Here is an 18,321-nt window from a genome sequence, read left to right as displayed (position 1 = left end):
TTACACTCTGTCATTTGCTAAATTGAGACAGGAAATCAAAACTAGAGTCACAGCAATACTCCATATTCACACAGTGCAGAGTGAAATATGTAAGGTTTTTTCTGTTAAAACAAAGAAATTATCAGGAGTCAAGAGAAAAAGAAAAAAAAAAAACCATGCTAAAATATGGTGTCCATGTGCTGCTGTGAGTCACCTTGTAAAGCCTGAAATAATAATTTAAAAGTCAGAGAAGTTTAGCATCAGATGTCTTCATGGTTTAATGTGACACACTTAGCCTCAAAAAAAAGGTCTGACAAGGTCTGATTGATGTTTAGGTATCAATATTATACTCATGAAGATATGATCGTATACAATAGTATGGTAATAGATAATTCACTTAAATTTGAAAATCGCAACAGGTCCTTCACCATTTCTCTGAGTTTTCTTTGAATACTCTTTCAACTCACTCACAATCGTCAGATTCATCTGCTCACAGAAGCAAGACCCACATTACAAAATGCATGCAATGACACATTTCCACCAGAGAGGTCTCCAAATCCCCAAATCTTACATAGTGATAACCCTTTTTCATTGTACCCATAAATGCAATGTTCACCTGTTTTAGAGGTCACTCCGTTCATCTGTGCTATTTTTTTATTTGTATCTCCAAAATAATAACTTTACAGAAGAAAGTAAAAACATACTTTGCTTTTAATGTAAGTCAATGGAACCAGACTTTTTTCGAAGTAATTTTGGGCCATTTTTTTTTTTGGTCCATTCTTTATGAAATTTAGACATTTTGAAATTGTCAAAAACTGAAAATCACAAAAATGAATATACAAGGTTTTGTTCCGACAGCAGCGAGACACACACACACACACACACACACACACACACACACACACACACATATATATACACACACACATATACATACAGTATATGACTTATAAAACTGTACTTTTGTCTTCCTAGGTGAGCAAGCAAGTCAATTTACATTTATGAAAGTATTTTTATTGTGTTTAAATGCTTCTTTACTGTGGCAGTTGCACTTCATTTTTGGATACGAAAAAAGCCATAGCTGCGCTGTCCACTTTATCTCGGCATGGTTGTCTTTGTGGAGAGGTGTGTGGAGAGGTGTGGTGTTTACACAGCAGGGGGTTCTCACCCCTTCCCTTTCACCCCTCATTGCTCACTAGCAGCTCAATTTCAACACAAACACATTTTTACTTTATAGTCAAGCCACTAGAAGACCTGCAAAAAGAGGTAAATATATGTCATCTTCTCTTTTCCTGTGCAATCAAGGGTGTGGTACTAGGCTCCATATTTCTGCTGAACAGAAACAGATCTGCTAAACATACTTCCTACCCAGACAGCATATAGAGTCATGTGGAACATAGCTAATGGCACATTCCCATCTCTCTGCATGGTTCCCATCAGCCCCTGCAGGGTACAAAGCAGTCCCGCTACGAAGGGCATTTCCTGTTTCCTCCATGGAACCGATCGCAGGTATGAGGCCGTTACAGGAGTGCTGAGGCAGCTACTGTATGAGAAACAGGGTTAGCATTGGTTCTCCTCAGGTAGCATCCATATGTCACAGGTGGTGGCATTAAAGAACAAAGGCTGTCTGTGTTTAGTGGGGAGACAGGGCAGCTCAACATGTATGAGGAAGCACAGAGATGCTGAGACAACAGGAACACTTCCTTCAGGCTCCGCTCAGCCCAGCATGTGGTGAAGAAATGCTAACAGCTGGAAGGAAGTCCTTCTTCCAGTATTTCCATGGATTTCATTAGATAGATTCAGAAGGAATAAAATTGCTTGCCGCCGAGGCCTGCCCAATAGTCAAGTCATCAGGGAATGGGGTCATCTTGGCCCATACCTCAATTAGTTAATTAATTTTGGTCATGTAAGATGGCCAATAATAAATTTCTATGGCCCAAAAAGGACCATCTAAAGATGTCTAATATCAGTAGCACATGCATAAATCATTTTACGACCGATGATAACTGTATCTGCCCTGCACACATTTAAATAGATGCCTAGCAAAGTCTGTCGAAGTATTCCTCTGGAAGTTTTCTTGTAAATTCTAAACTAACAAAAGAAAAGTCATGTTTGTTGAGCATATTTCCTTGAGCCTTATGTCTTATTTCCAGCAGCATATTGTATCTCTATTAGAGCATCTGTGCCAAGCAGAGCTGGCCATGCGTGTAAATAGGAAAACATAATGTTAGACATAATGTTAGTGTTTTTCTTCCTACAAACTGCATTGCATTCCCCACTCAGGACAAACTGCTGAATTACTAATGTGGCTCTTCAGATTTATAAAGCATTAATCCAATAAGGAATTGCTGCATTGAAGGCCAAGCCATGACCATACTGTAATGCACATTTTTAGGTGTGGTCTCTGAAAGACATCAGGGATTTAAAACCATCTTCCCATCTTGTGTGGTCCAGTATCTGGGTTTTCCTCTGGAATCTTGCTTGACTACCAGCTGCATCAATGTGCAGATGATCCCAAATGTTCCACACCTAAAGCAAAAGAAAATGACCTAAATAATAAAACGTTTTACGGCCGGACTTTCTACAACGATTCCCAAGCCTCCCTCCTGCTCATCTGCAGCTTAAGTCATATGGACGGGGAAAATCTAGAGCCTTGACCATCAAACCACACCGTGACTCCTTCCTGAGGCCCACCCTTCTTCATTTTCTCCAATGGCTGATTTCATTGCATCCTATACCTGATGCAGGGTGATCACTCACCCTGATCTTTTCATATGGCTACAATATGGGGAAATGTATAATGGATTAGCTTAGAACCCTCCGTAACCTATTTTGTACTCTCTTCAGAATGTCCTTGTGTGTCGAAGTTTTAAAACCTTCACATGTAGCTTGACCGAGGAGCACTTGGAGAAAGGTCCTGGGGTCAGCGATCCACTTCCTCTGGAAACGTTAGAGTTACTGCTGTGGACAACAACTCCCAAACCAGATGTTGAGGATGGCAGGATCAGTCAAAAGTCATTTCACATACTCACTCTTGCATAATCTATGCAAAAATATTGTAACTTGTGGTCGTGGTCATGGACAGCGTCAGCTGTCAAGGGTTCCTATATCAGGGTTGGGTCACAGGTGCTGATTTACGAAGACGCAGAGATTTATGAGTTTGCTATGCAGAAAAACCTTGTTCTTTCTATTGCAGTACAATGTTGACTACACACAGGTACTTTCTGGATCACTGGTAACCAATACACTTGTGACTGGTTGCATGTATTAGGGCCAACTTTTGATATAGAGGCAGATTAAATGACGTGCATTAAATCTCAAGGCCAATAACTGAAATATAACATTCTTGGCTACTTCTTTGGCTTGTCACTTGGCACACATAAAACAGCGAGAATGTGAAGGGGAACATTTGGGAAATGGAAATGGCCGACTACAAAGGCGTGATTCATGGCGAAGAGACACGGGAGGGGGGATTAAACGCAGATCACATAGCAGCTCAGGGAGGGTCGTTAGAGAGCGAGAGATGAAAGCTCATAGGATTGGCCCACACGTCTGTTAAGAGGTGCTTTTGGACTGTTCATCAGTGATATGTGGTGTAGAGAAAGTCATAGCAGCTGCCATACGACACTGCAGAGGATCAGGCTGTATTTCTGACTTCAGGCTCAGCGTCCATGGTTTCAGAACACCATTGCTTTTTTCCTCGAAACCAAAATGTGGCCCTAATTAGAGCTGGGTAGGTCAGACGACAAATGCCAGTGGTTTTGATTTACTGGTTGCATGGAAGGTATTCGGAATTTGTCAAGTCTCATTTTGAGTTTTTTTTTCATTGCATCTAATTCTTTTACAGACTAGAGCTCTGAGCTGACATGGTGCCATAAACTTCGGCTTGTGTTTCGTCTGCCTCCCGGCATGGCTGCGGCAGCTTTGTGTTGAGCTGAAATGCCTAAAACACATTCTTCGGGGACTCTAATCACTGGCAAAGATCAACCAATGCTCACTTTTAATAACAGCTGTTTTAAACTGTACCGTAACTGAAGTGACGATGATGCGGATTTGTGCAGTGAATTACGTCAACCTAACCATGACTTCAACAAAGAGGTCCATAGAGTCATGTGATGCTTGGCTGATAAATCAGGGAGCCTGGCTTAAGTTTCTCCACGGAGGACTGATTAGGTTAACATTTGCGACCTGATGTGTTGTCTGCCCGTCCCATTTCATTGACATCATTTACCATCCACCAAGTGTCCATTACACAAACAGACTTCATAGCTGCTTTGGGAGTTTTAAGAGATTGTTGGGGATCTATAGATCTGGTGTTTTGAGCAGAGGGATAAAGATGATAGCAGAAGGTTAAAGTGGAAGAACACGGTTCTCGTCGAAGGCCTCCGGGATTTCAAGTGGAGAATGCACGGAAGAGCCAACATGTCCATTTTTCAGTATTACTTACTCCTGAGGGCCACATTAAGGGAAGGTTTGTGGCCAAACACTGTCAGGAGCCTGAATGAGAAAGTGAGATATCCACCTGTCGAATGAAGTGCAGATAAGCTGCGCTTTTGAAGCGTGTTTCGGGAGGAGCTAAAACAGCGCGAACTGATTTGAGCTGGTCAGTTCGGAGATTAGCTTGCTGAGTCTCTTGCATTACCAGACGGACTTTCCTTGCACAGATGTTTCAGGGCAGTGTTTAAAGATAAATGTGAAAGACAGCACCTCCCGTCCCTCAATGATCCACCAATGAACTTGGAAAGCAGCCTAGAGTTGAGTATGTTTATATAATAAAAGGGAATCAGTTCTCCACCCTGCCAAATATGAATCTAGTGCATATAATTTATTTCGTGAAAGTCCAAATGCTAATATCTTTAATTGTGACAAACAGAAATTGTGGACTGCCTCAAATCCCAATTCCTTTTCCCTGAAAAGTTCCCATTTTGGTTTTCTACTTTGTTATTAACAAAAACTAAAAAAAAAAAATTCATATAGCAAAGTGGATTGAAATGTTGTCCCAATGTAGATTTGTCTTTTCTTATGTTATGTTGGCATAATTTCTGCAAGCTGTCACTGAATCCACAAGAACGGTCACAGATGAGAACAGGGAAATGTTCGGAAAAACTCATATGTACACTATTTCTCCTTTGCTCCAATTATACAAAAAAAATGCACAAAAATAGAAGGAGGTTAGAATTGTTATTAGCTTTGAGATGTACTGTTACCTATAAAAATAGATGAAGTAGTATGTCAAAGTATCTCCAGTGAAAAATTAAAGAAGTAAACTTCTTGGCTGATCAACTGCATTTGAGGTAGAGGAAAACTAGACTTTTTGCTGAAGTGAGACTTTATAAGGGTAATGAAATGAGGAGGAAACTTGGAAAAACTGCTCCATTTCAGCGCCTTTCTATCTTTTTAGCCAGTTCTAATTTGGAAAAAGGAGACACTTGGCTCTGTCCTCACTCAACTACCAACCAGATCAACCATTTCATTTCTGGGCCTCTTAGCAACCCACATGAAAGTAGAAGAGCCAAGTGCTGTTGAGGTCAGTGATAAAACATTGTATTTTATATATAGCATTTCTAACTCAGAGCTCCAGAGCTTAGAAAACTTCTGTCCAAAACATGGATCGTAAACTTTCAATCCATACCACATTTGTGTTCATTGGTAGAAGAGGAAGCATTTTATTCTGATTTGAATTTGTCAAAAAATTCAAATTTCAAAAGTCTTGTTTTGCAGAAACAGAAAATATTCTGTACATTTTTGCCATAATTTGTCACTGCGTAACATTGAAACAAATGGAAAAATCAGAAGTGCAGGCCTGAATCTGTCAGAGCAGAAGGTAAACTGGAAGTATATGCATTTCATTGTGTAAACCACTATGTAATTATGCATAGAATTATTTACATTAAAATAGCATAGTAAAAGTAATGTTGTGACTTCTAAGTTGATTAATTTTATCTTTCACTCACTTTGTTTCTTTGCCTTTTAAGTAGACCTGTAGTGCAGGCACAAAGAGGTGATTTCTGGGAACTTTAACTTTTGGTTAATTTTTTATTTAACTGTATCATCTTTCTTGTTGTATTTGAGCTAATACTAATATTATTAGTATTAGTATAATTCTCGTCATTAGCAGTAATGCTTTTATTTCAAGTGTTGGTAGAAAAAAGGGTTAAATTCTTGAAACAGTGAAAGGAAAATTGTCCAGTTCTATTTTTTTTTTTTATAGAATCTAGGTAGACAAAGACAAGCAAACTCTCCCATTGGTTAGGCCTTCAGGAGCGGAACAGATGGCATGATGCATCAGATTACCTACCAACATAATTAGAAGTTGACAGTGGAATTTATAATGGTTGGGAACAAATTTTTTGAGAAAGAATTATCACTCTAGGCATTGCTTGACATTAAAAAAAAAACCAAAAGATAAGAAACTGCAGATTCAAATTTGTTAATACAGAATGTAAACTGAATGCACCTGTAGTAAATCATGTAACTATGTAATTACATATGTAGTTACATTTAAATAGTACAGAAAAACAAAAACTAATAACTCTTGACCTCTAAGGGCTCATTCTTCTGGTCCTCTTTCTCTCACTTACTTTACCCTTGGAGTAATATTGACATGTGCTTGTCTCCTAAGATACAGACCTAAAGAAGGCAGAACATTTCTCCAGAAGAACTGGTAAGAAGGGAGGAGAGAGGGAAACAGAGGTGTCTTTGAGATATCTACTAGACTGATGGCTTTTAGAGCAGGCAGGGAGATCACAGCTCATTTGTCAAACCTTGCTCTCTCCCGACAGTGGGAGAGGAAAGAGGGGGTGTGCGATTCCACTCTGATACAGCATATATCAGAAAATATGGCTGCCGGATAAGAGAACCCTCACCGCACTCAGCTCAACTCTTTATAAAGTTTGCAGAGACGCATGTGCTGTATATTTCATGGCTGATTTGGATATTCAGAAAATATATGTGTTCCCTACTTCCTCACATCTATCATACTTGGAATATTTGGAATGAGGAATATATAATCCGGCAACGTATATAAAAATCCGTTTGAGACGTGTGACCAATGCTTAAATCATACTAGTTGTGTGTGTGTCATAAAACTTGTGTCCATGAGGCGTAATTACTGTATTATGAGTGTAAAATTAATCACAGAAGGAGCTACATATTTGCTGGGGAGGATTAATTCTGTCCCAGTTATGCCAAGGGCTACAGGCATTATTCATAAGCTCCATCTCTTTTCTCTTTCAACGCGACGCGACTGATGTTTCACTGAGCCAAGAAGAGCCTGGGCAGAATCAAGGATTTTTCCTCCAATTCACAATTCTCTCTAAAGCCCTGCTCAGATCAAAATGTCATCAGCCAGAGACACACTTGCAGGAAAATTTGATCTGTGTGAACTACTGTGTTCTCAAAAAGTGCGAAAGTGCTCGCTATTTGCGTATCCAAGATTTAACACAGCAGATCTTGACGGGCTCAGGGTAGTTGGAAAAAATTGCCAGTCTTGTCTTGGCTGCTCTTTTTCACATCTTCAGAGCAAAGCCTCCCTCAGCACAGTGTCCTCAGAGGCTTGAGTGAAAGTAGGTTTAAGAAGGTGTGTATGTGTGCATAGCTGGTTTATAACAGTATCAATTTTCAACACTAGACCAATGTGTTTCTAGACATCCATGCCAACGACACCACATGTGTATGACATTATGCTGTACATATGGACTATAAGATTTACGACAGCATCCATATCCACCACTTTAAGCATAGTTTACTTGATTTTAGGTATGTCTGGAACTGAAAATGAAAAAAAGAGAAGGCTATGTTGTAAGTACGGGCTACATGGTGATTGCGCCGAGATGTACAAGTATAGAGATTTATATATTAAACTGGGATGGCTAGTTTTTAATCACAGTATTTCAGACACAGATTACACCTCCCATATTAAATTTCCTACCAACAAAGGGGAACCCTCAAGGCCTTCTAGGCCTTTAGAGAAGGTCGATTGATTTGTAGCAACTGAAGTTGTCTGTAGTTTTAAGTTCACTTTATCATGTTTGTTGTATTTAAACTGATATAAACACTAGTACGACAACAGTAATTACTGTGGTAATTCTTTTATTTTCACTGTTAAGCGTTTGTTGGAAACAAAAAGTGTTCAAATACAGCCAAGTAAGCTCTCCCATTGGTTAGGCCTTCAGGAGCAGGACAGAAGGCCTTGCACATTAAATTAACTACCAACATAATTCAAAACAGACAGTGGAATCAACCAAATGCATTTTGATTTACAATGTTTGGGATCAATTTAATCAGAAAAAAACATAACTCTAGGCCTTCTGGAAGTCATTGATACTTAACTGACTGCAAACACAAGCAGTAGCCGAACCAGATTTCGGACAGCAGCAGCTCTGTACCAGAGCTCTTTAAAGGGTCACTGCAAAACACTGTAAAACAAAGTAAAACACATCACTGTTCAAAGAAAAACAAGTATCTCCAAAATGGTAACTTTTCAAGAGAGGGTAAAAATATTCTTTACTTTTAATGAAAGTGTAAAGAGATTTTATTCCACCCAACTTTGGAGTATTTATATTGGTCCATTCATTATGAAGTTTCTCAGACAATATAAAGGGCAGCTGCTGAGCTGAAACTTTAGAAAAATAAAGACTTCTTTTTTACTGTGATGATACGCTAATGTCTGTTACAAGCTTTAAATCAAATATGCGTAATGGTTTTTAACAAGCTTAAAATGTGTGTTGAAAAAAAATGAACAGAATATTTGAACAGAATATTTATGTGGACCTGTATTAGCTTAGCACCAGCATAATATTAGACATCCCCTAAGAGAACTAGCAGAAATTAGCTTTAGATATGTTTTGGCCTGAACTGAAGACCTAGCTGTGATAGTCCCAGTTTGCCACTGCTTAATCAAAATTTAGTTTTACTCTGCACTTAGATCTTTAATCTGTGTCTGGAAAGCCAGCCGTCAGCAGTGAAAGTCCTTTTATGTTTCTGTTTGTAGTGAAATCCAGCCCATAATTTTCTCTTTCTGTGTGCATTTCAGACAGCACACATGTTCCAAACTTTTGCATGTCATCGCAAGTACACTCGGAGTTGATTGTAGCTGCACTGGTGAAATAAACGCTGAAATACAACATCCAAAATCCTGCCAAACCTGCCAATGGAGACAAAATAGAACAATTTCATCCATATTTATGCCATGTTAAGCATGAATGAGTGATACTGAAACGTTCATCCACAGCACTTGTGGATTAGTAAAACGGTCACAGCACTCAATTGAAACCATCTTGCTCTTGCACGCCTAGTGGTGGTGAAAGTGGCCTCTATCCATTCCATGCTCATTACATTCATTGAAATATTGAGGGCAGTGACACGCTCAAAGGAGGAATTACAGGACTTTTACTCCTTATGGAGAGTGAAAGAAGGGCTGAGCTGAGCAGCAATGATATGAAGGCAGATGTGACTAAAAATCACTCCATAAATAAATAAATAAATAAATAAATAAATAGATCAAACATGTAGGTTGTATATGGGGAGGTGTCTCCAGACATCACTGCGTGAAAAGCATTTGAGTTCTCTGCTTCAAATCAGTTTCCACTAAGAAAGTAGCTGAGAGGCTGAAATAAAACTGGTAACCTTTATCAATGTTACTATTAGTACAAGCTTTAATTCACAGTGCCCAGCCGATCCTGGAGCAACTAGTGGATTTTCCTCTGGGTTGCAGCTCTATTCTGTAATCTGGAGCTTACTACAGCCACCATGGAGTGCAATGTACTGTGAACACCTAACCCTTCTATGTTTCCTGTGGTGCACAAGACTGTTAGGTTAAATATTGCTCACTCATAGACCATCAAAACAAGCAGAGAAAGTCAATTGAAAGTGCAAATTCTAAATGTATTATAATTTGAATTTGATACCAAGTTATAGGAAGAATCTTTCTACATAACACTGGCATAAACATGTCATGGCAGGTGTCATATGCTGTCATGAGTTTGATCAGTAATACAACAGTGTTTACATTCTTGGGAGCTATCGTGACAGATGTCATAATGCTTGTTATACAACAGTTAGTTCCAGCCACTCAAGCTGATTGGTTGAGAAGCGTTCTAACCGTGCTGATATTTCGCCATCCCATCACAGGTTTTTCACAAACACTATCACTCCGCCAAGATGCCGTTGGTAAGCAATGACTTTGACCGCTGAAAGAGACGCTCAAGACATTTGAACATTTTTACTTCTTACTTTTGCCACAAACAGAAAATGGATACTTTGAAGATCACATTTGACCGACAGCCGATTTGGTCAGACTCTGAAGATGAGACTACACTAAATTCCCAAACTGTCATCACCACTGAGCAGTTTTTCAGTTGGCAGCTGTGACAGAAGAACCTAAACAACCTGAAATTAGCCAGAAATGAACCCAATACCATTCACCAAACGTGTAGTCTCATCTTCAGAGTCTAACCAAATCAGACTGAGCCATAAAACTAAAATAAAAAACAAAAAAGCTGCTTAGTGGTGATGACAGTTCACCAATACCTTCCTAAGTTTTTTCTTAAATGTGTTCTTGAGAAAATCTACATCAGATTCATGATGTGTTCTTAAACTGCAGAATTGTTTGCAGCTTTGTGCTCTTGAGTGTGTGTAGATTCTGTTCTTAATAAGAAAACATTGGTGAATATCAGAGTCTTTGTGAAAACTGTGTAAGTGGGTTTTAAGAACAAAGTTTGGCTCCAGATATCCTTTTGGACGCCTCCAGCCACCACATGGATTTATTAAATTCCATCATCAGCACACCTGATTTAACATCAAACATTGACATACAGTACTGTTTTTTCTTATTTGACCTGATTTACATAATGAAGTTGATTGAGCTGATCCAGGTATTGGATGATTTCTACAAATAATACTGGGCTGATATATTACTGGACCTGATCTGTCATGACTGCATATGCCATCTTCTATGACATACGGATGGCATGGTTAGGTCAATGTTATGTGGCAAAGTTCAAGTGAAGTGTTACCAAACATTGTTTACATTTTTGGAATTGTTTTTGTAATTTTTTACAAAATAAGCAGTTAAATATCAGAAGTGCAGACTTGTGTAGAATGTAAATGCAATGCAGAATGTACATGCAATTCATTACATTGTGTAATTATATTTAAATAACAATGTAATAAACATCAATAATCTAAACACCTATGACCATGTTATTCCCTTTTCTTTATTCACTTCCAGCATGCCAAGTCTCTCTCTCTCTCTCTCTCTCTCTCTCTCTGCATCTCCACAGGACTCGTCTGCTCTTTGACTCGGCGTATGTGCATATCAATCTTAGCGATGTACTCAAACGGGGAGACAAATTACCCAGCAGCCCCGTCTGTGGCCATTCGCCGCGTGTGCTGTGAGCTCATTGGTGGGCCGCTCTCTCGTTTGTCTGTGACAGACGCCCGTGCTCGGCTCCCTGCCTCATTCATCTGAGTGTCAGCCTCTAAATGGGAAGCCCCATTGTGAGGGCCTGTTCATTAATATAGATTTGATCGGAGCAAGATAGTGGGTGAAAATGTGGGGCTGTAAACTCTCCTGACAGTGAGGCGACACTCATGTTGAACATATGTCTGTTCGCATGATGGAAAGAAAAAGGCTTTGTGACTGGAAGTTGTTTAAATAAAATCTAGATTATCTTCTACATGTCAGAAATGGTCAATCTGAAGATTTGGATAGTTTAATCAGTTCTGTATTCTGTAGTCTGGCAATGGTTAAATTGTAGCAGTAGATGAGTTTGATCAAGTGACCATGCTAAAATAAAATAAGTAGCTAAGTAAAATTGGACTAAAAGGATTTTAAGTAGTAGAGTTTCAGTGAGCGCCGTGGTTGCTGTGCATCTGTGACAAATTGTGCAGACAAACTGCTGGAATATAGTTAAATTATTTGTAAAATAGTAACATATTTGATGTTAATTAAATATGTTATGAACATTATCGAGCCATTTTCCTTCACTTTGCTCTTTGGAAGAAGAGACAGTAGTAGCTAATATGTCCCACTGCTTATTCCATTCCTCTGTGTGAGCTAAATGTGCCGTTTCCATGGAATCAAAGCACCAATAAGAAAGTGACTAGCTAGATATTTATCCATGTATTTTTATGAAGATTTTGACATACAGAATAAAAGGCTATGTTCAGACTGCTGGTAAAAGTGTCCCATTTCTGATTCACTTTCCAAATCTGATTTTGTTGTTTGGTTGTTTACATCATCTTTGTTTACATCCCCATATCAGCCTGGCTAGATGACACTTCTGAACTGACCCAACAAACATAGCCGTCCTCTACCTTAAGATCCTTAAGATTCCTTAAGATTAAGATTCCCTTCATGTGGCATTAAACTTTAACATGTGTGAACTGCTGCTTTAACACTAGAAAGGACAAGATGGTCATTTTGACCATTTTAAATTTTTTATATTTTAAAACATGATAGTTTTGACAAAATAAAGTCTCATGGACACTGTTCCTTGACTTTTTTCAATTAGTGCACATTTTAGTCTGACATTGTTATGTACAGAACCCCGCTGGTGACATCATGTATAAATAAAAATAATTTGTGGCCACGACTTAGTAAGGCATGGGAATGAGATGATTAAGTCCTGGCTACAACTTAGTAAAGCGTGGGAACAAGATCTTAATGCATGGCCACGACTTGTAAGCTGTGATCTCATTCCCATGCCTTACTAAGTCATGGCCACGCATTAGGATCTTGTTCCCATGCATTAATAAGGCATGGCCACGCATTATTTTTATTTATACAGGATGTCATCATCAGGGCTCCGTATTGTTATTTCAAAAATACAAACAGGTTTTGAGTATTTCCACCTCTTAAGGCCATAAGTGGTCATTTTTCACTGCAAACATCAGATTCTGCTATTTTATTGAGTCAGACATTTTAACACTCGGGGAGGTCATTTACGTCACTGAATATCTGGACAGAACTGGCAAATAGTTATAAACTATACAGTTATTAATAGCGTGTGTCTGAATTCAGATCTGGCTGATCTCCTGCGTGTCATATTTATTGGATTTCAGTACCACACATGAAAGTGGACCAAATCTAAATATGAACTGTCAGTGTCTTTTTGCTGTTCAGACTGCCATTTAAAAAAAAAAGTGTCACATGTAAACTAAATGATCGGATTTTGGCCACTTTTACCTGCAGTGTGAACGTAGCCAAAAAGACATAATGAAATGAACAAATATTGAATAAAAACACCAGAATTACACAGTAAACAGTCATAAGATACCTGCAGCTGATTAATGGGCATTACCACACTCTTACAGAGTAAAATGTAGTGCTAAAACTAAACAACACAGCAAAGAGCTGCTCAGTTTTAAAGACTTCTCTGTAGTTCTCAAAAACATTTTTATGATCACAATATAGACGACTTAAGCAGCATTTTTATGAACCTTCATTGTCAATGTTTACAAACTTACATCATTAATGATATTTATCTGTATCTTACCACTAGTAGTACTAATAGTAGTACTGCTAATTGCAATGTCACTTCATTTGTCCTTGTCCACTGTGTTTGGGTCACAGTGAGATTTCAGCCATTATCAGAACTATGAACTATTTGTTAAGGTAACTAGGAAACTAGGAAAATGACTTTTTCGACCAAAGCTTCTGCTTAAAGCTCTCGTATGTAAAGTCGGGTGTTATCTTTCATGACAAATGATTTTATATATTTTGACAAATTTTATTCCAAAAATCAATTAAAAAGATTTGTTCATTTTAATTTAAGAAACATAAACATATTTTTTTGACCAGATGACCAGAGAACATATACATAAGCCTACTTACAGACCACTAATGTGTACACGGTGTCCACAGAAATGATTCTGATACATTGCTAGTTTATGTTAAAGAAATGGGTCACACAAGCCTCGAGTCTAAAACTGCAGAAAACCAAGCTGACTGTGTGAAAACACAAAATCTCACACTGATCCAACAGTTAACACCTCTCAGCCACTGCCACTGTAAAGAGACAGACAGACAGACAGACAGACAGAAAGAAAGAAAGAGAGGCTGCTGGCCCTTCAAAAGTGTCCTCTGGTGCTTATTACATTATTTCATGGTGAAAAATGATATTGTTTTGTAATAATGACCTTTGAAAAGAGAGATGGAGGAAAGGAACAAAACAAAAAAAGAGAAATGAGACAAACTTCAGCGCGCCTTCAGATCATTCTTTTCTCTCAAAAACGGCACCCAAGCCAGAGTCTTACTGCACAACTTCTCCAGATTCTGTCCTGCTGTAACATTTGGAAAATAAATGACAAATAAATGTTCAGCTGCTTTCAGCATCGACTTCTGAGATACTGTCTACTTGTAATATGGGTCTTTTTTATAGAAGTTAATGTTGCTGTCATAGTTACCGAAAATGGGGTTCATTTGAGGTCCATTTGAGAACTAAAATGACCGTTCTGAACTGGCATGTGATTTGATAATGTTTGGTTTGCAAATTGATTTTTGATTGATGTACGATTAAATAGCCTAAAGAGACTCAGAGTTATTACGGTTGCAGTAAGTTCGCCCACAATGTGCCAACATATACATCAGGCTTTTATTCTTTTTAGGTCCAAGTCACAGTTTGAAATCTGCTTCGTAATTTACACCTTTAAGCAAAACGTTACTTTCCATTGTAGCTAAGTCATCTCACTTACACCTTTCCTTCTACTCTAACTCCATCATTCCCTCTCTTTCTTCCCACTCTGTTTAATTCCCTTTAAAAACAGCCCAGGGCTTATAAAGTCTGCTACCTGTCCTTGTGCTCTTTCATTGACCACTCACTATTTAGGAACCTTCAAGGTTGTCTAATGTTTCAGCATGATCTTTGTATTTAAACTCTGCAAGTATTGAAGGAATACTCTTATTTCATTGCTAAGTTTTGATAGGAAACAAAAGGGTTAAATTCCTGAAATGCCCAATGATGACTTCCCAGATTTTTGTTTCTCTGTGGTATTTAGGTGAATACAGCCAAGCTAGCTCTTCCATTGCTTAGCACTACTGGAGCTGAACTGAAAGCCTGAAGGCCCCATCAGATTAATCACTAATATAATTAGGAACTGACAGAGGAATCAACCAATCATGTTTTTATTTATAGCGGGTGGGACCAATTCTGGAAAAAAAAAACAAAAAACATCACCCTACACTCTCAGAAATAAAAGGTACTAAACTGACACTGGGGCAGTACTCCTCTTATCACTGGGGTGGTACCCTCAAGGGTACATCTCAGTGCCTTTAGTCAGGGAACATAATTGTATCATAATGCAATGAAATTATATTTAAGTTGTATTGACTCCACACACCCTGTCTCGTCTCCAAGCTTCTTATTTTATTGTTCTGCTTTAAAACATTGGGTTATGAAAAGATACAAATATGTACTTTTCACCTGGAAAAACTTATCTAGGGCACACAAGTGGACCTTAAAACCACTGTTGTACCTTGAAGGTACATCTACATTGTTTGTACCTTGATGAACGAAAAATATACCTGCACAGAACCTTTATTTTTAACAGTGTAGGCATTCTGGAAGTTCTAGATACATCACTGACTGCAAGTACAAGTGGTAGCCCGACCAATGTGTTTGCCAGATGTTTAAAATGGAAGACAGTGGCAGCTCTATGTCAGGGCTCCTTACCGAAGGAGTCAGTGCAAAATTGCTGGTGAAGCTTGTATACAACAAGGAATGCTCCAAATTGTCTACATTTAATCTTGAATCATTGCTAAAATGCTAATGTAGGGGTGCAAGCTGATATTAGCATTATCATAGAAGTGTCATTGATTCCAATGTCAAAAGTTTTGACATTTATGGCCCAAACTGAAGGCCTAGCTCTGATAGTCATGGTTCACCACTGCTGTTTACAGCACGTCTTCTTTTGAGAGCGGCTAAACAGCCTCTGGAATGCAGTCCTGCTCACTCCGGCCTTCCTTAGAAGAGGACTGAGTAGGAAGCATTCAAGATGCTGTTGTCTCGTATTACCTGCCCACTGACTGATGTCATTCTTGGCAGAAGGACAACTGTAACTGTGCCCAAGAGACAGCACCTCAGACAGTGTGTTTATTACTATTTCTAACCACCAACCATCAACTAGCCTACTTCATTCTAGTTAAACACAACACATGATTACTGATAGCATATTATGGTGGGTATTGGCTAAGTAACCAGAGTCCTGCCTTTTACAGTACCGGGTGTTGATGTCAGGGTCTTTAAGATTTTTTTTTTTGTTGTTGTTGTTTTAATTCAACATTGAACTTTGTATTTTTGTACTCTTTTAGCTTCAAGGTGGAAAGCAGACACATCAATACAAGAACTTTGTATCTTTGGGTTCATTCTGTATAATAAGAGAGCAAGATGAACTACATTTTATCATCTGGAGCACTTTTTTTGAGCAGACTGAAATCTGGGGATCCTGGCTTCCAAGTAAGAGAGTGTACGCTCCTAGTGGTGTGTATGGAGGGGAGGGTGCATGTGTTTGAGGATGGGAGACATGAATATCAGAGAAAGAGAGAGTTTATTCTATTTGTGACTTCCAATTTCCTGTCACTTTTGAGCACCATCATCATAATTGCTTAACTTCATTCATTGTTTATGTAGTCGGGAATCAGTTACTTTGATGTAGTTAATTGTGATCTTTAGTTATTTAGAAACCAAACGTCATAACTGTGCCTAATAGCCCAACAGTCCAATAGCAAGAAAAAAAAAAATTGTTAAACTGGCATCTTGGAAATTATTTACAGTAATCATTACTGTAGGAAGAAGAGAAGTGAGTTTGCCGTGAAAATGTAATGTTTACAGAAAAAGACTGACTACAGCTGTGACAAGTGATCATTCCTCTCCATAGCCATAAACTCCCTCTTAGGGCCCTATGAATTCATGCATTGTAAAAAAAAATAATGGACAACTTGCATACAGAAAAAAGAACAAAAGGTTTTTAGTTATTAATGCCATCATCACTTCTGTCACTCCTGGCTGTGAAGCTGGGCCAAAAACAGATCCCTTGAAATTTCCTTGTCAGCTGGTGGTTGCAGATAAGCGAGTGATATTTCACACCCGCACACTAATCACTTTGGAGAGCATTAGCTGCGACTCCTTCATGGTCTTCCACAAGCGTGCCTCAAAGCCGCGACTTCACAGCCGGCCTCCAAAGCTCCTTAACTGGAGGCAGCTGATGAGAACAGGACGGGGCCAAGCACCCTGAACCCTACCGCCTGCCTCTCGCAATCAGCCAAGGAAAGATCTTTACCAAATGTAATGCAGCTGAAATTGCTTTCAGAACCAAAAGGGCGTGAGAACCAGAGGGACGTGAGAAGAGGAGCAGGAAGAGCGTTGAGCCGAGCGGAAGACTAGCATGTACCTGCGATCTGGAATTCTTCAGGATCTGCCAGATTTCTCTCCTCATCATTTAGGATTAGGCCATGTTGCAATTGCCAAGATTCCCAGATGCAGCTGGAAAAGTGATGTCTTGGAGGCTCATCCGGGATCTCCCCTGCTCCAGGGCTTTGACCTGAGACCTGTTCAAATGACTTGACTACAGGGCAAAACAACTACAATTCAAATCAACTGCATATCAGGAAGGAGTGAATTTAGTCTTCAGTGTTCTTCATGACCAACAATACAGCCAAGCTTAGTGTTTTTCCTTCTCTAACTCATGATTCAACTTACAAGGGTAGTAATCAGTTCTCCAGTGCAGGAGTGTATATTTCCATATGATAGCAGAACATTATGATCAAGCAAGACTGAACAAGCCAATAGTTGGTAGTTAACTGGCTGCTTATTACTACATTAATAAACAGTAACTATGGCGTTTTAAGCATTTTCCAGAGCTCTTGTAGTGCTCTTATTCAGCCTTATCGCATCAATAGCTAATAACTAACTTAAAGTAATAGCTGCTATTTAACTGTCTGTCCATTATTACATCATGAAGCAATTATTATGGTGAATTAAGCTTTAACAGGACACTTATACTGCTCTTATTAAGGTTTGAGACAGAGTCAAGAGCAAGACCAGGAGCCAACAAGACTGAGTGAGGAGCAAGAATTTTTTTTTCTTTTGTGGTTTGGTTCATGTGCATTATACAAAATGGTTATCATAATAACCAAAAATAATTAGCTTATCAACTATCTTTTAGTGTATTGTGTATTTTGGCCTTTGGAATCAAATGATGGCTAATTATCACTGACGATCAATTGCTGTCTACTGGCTTAATAAGACTTAAGATCTATCGAAAGTGCTTAATTTCAGCCTTTTTACAGTTTACTAATGTAGTAATATGCATCTACTGATTTGTTAAGTGTTAATAAGCACA

Source organism: Colossoma macropomum, unplaced genomic scaffold (assembly GCF_904425465.1).
Source record: "Colossoma macropomum unplaced genomic scaffold, Colossoma_macropomum, whole genome shotgun sequence".
In the NCBI taxonomy this organism is placed as follows: Eukaryota; Metazoa; Chordata; class Actinopteri; order Characiformes; family Serrasalmidae; genus Colossoma; species Colossoma macropomum.
This window is presented reverse-complemented; position numbering follows the sequence as displayed.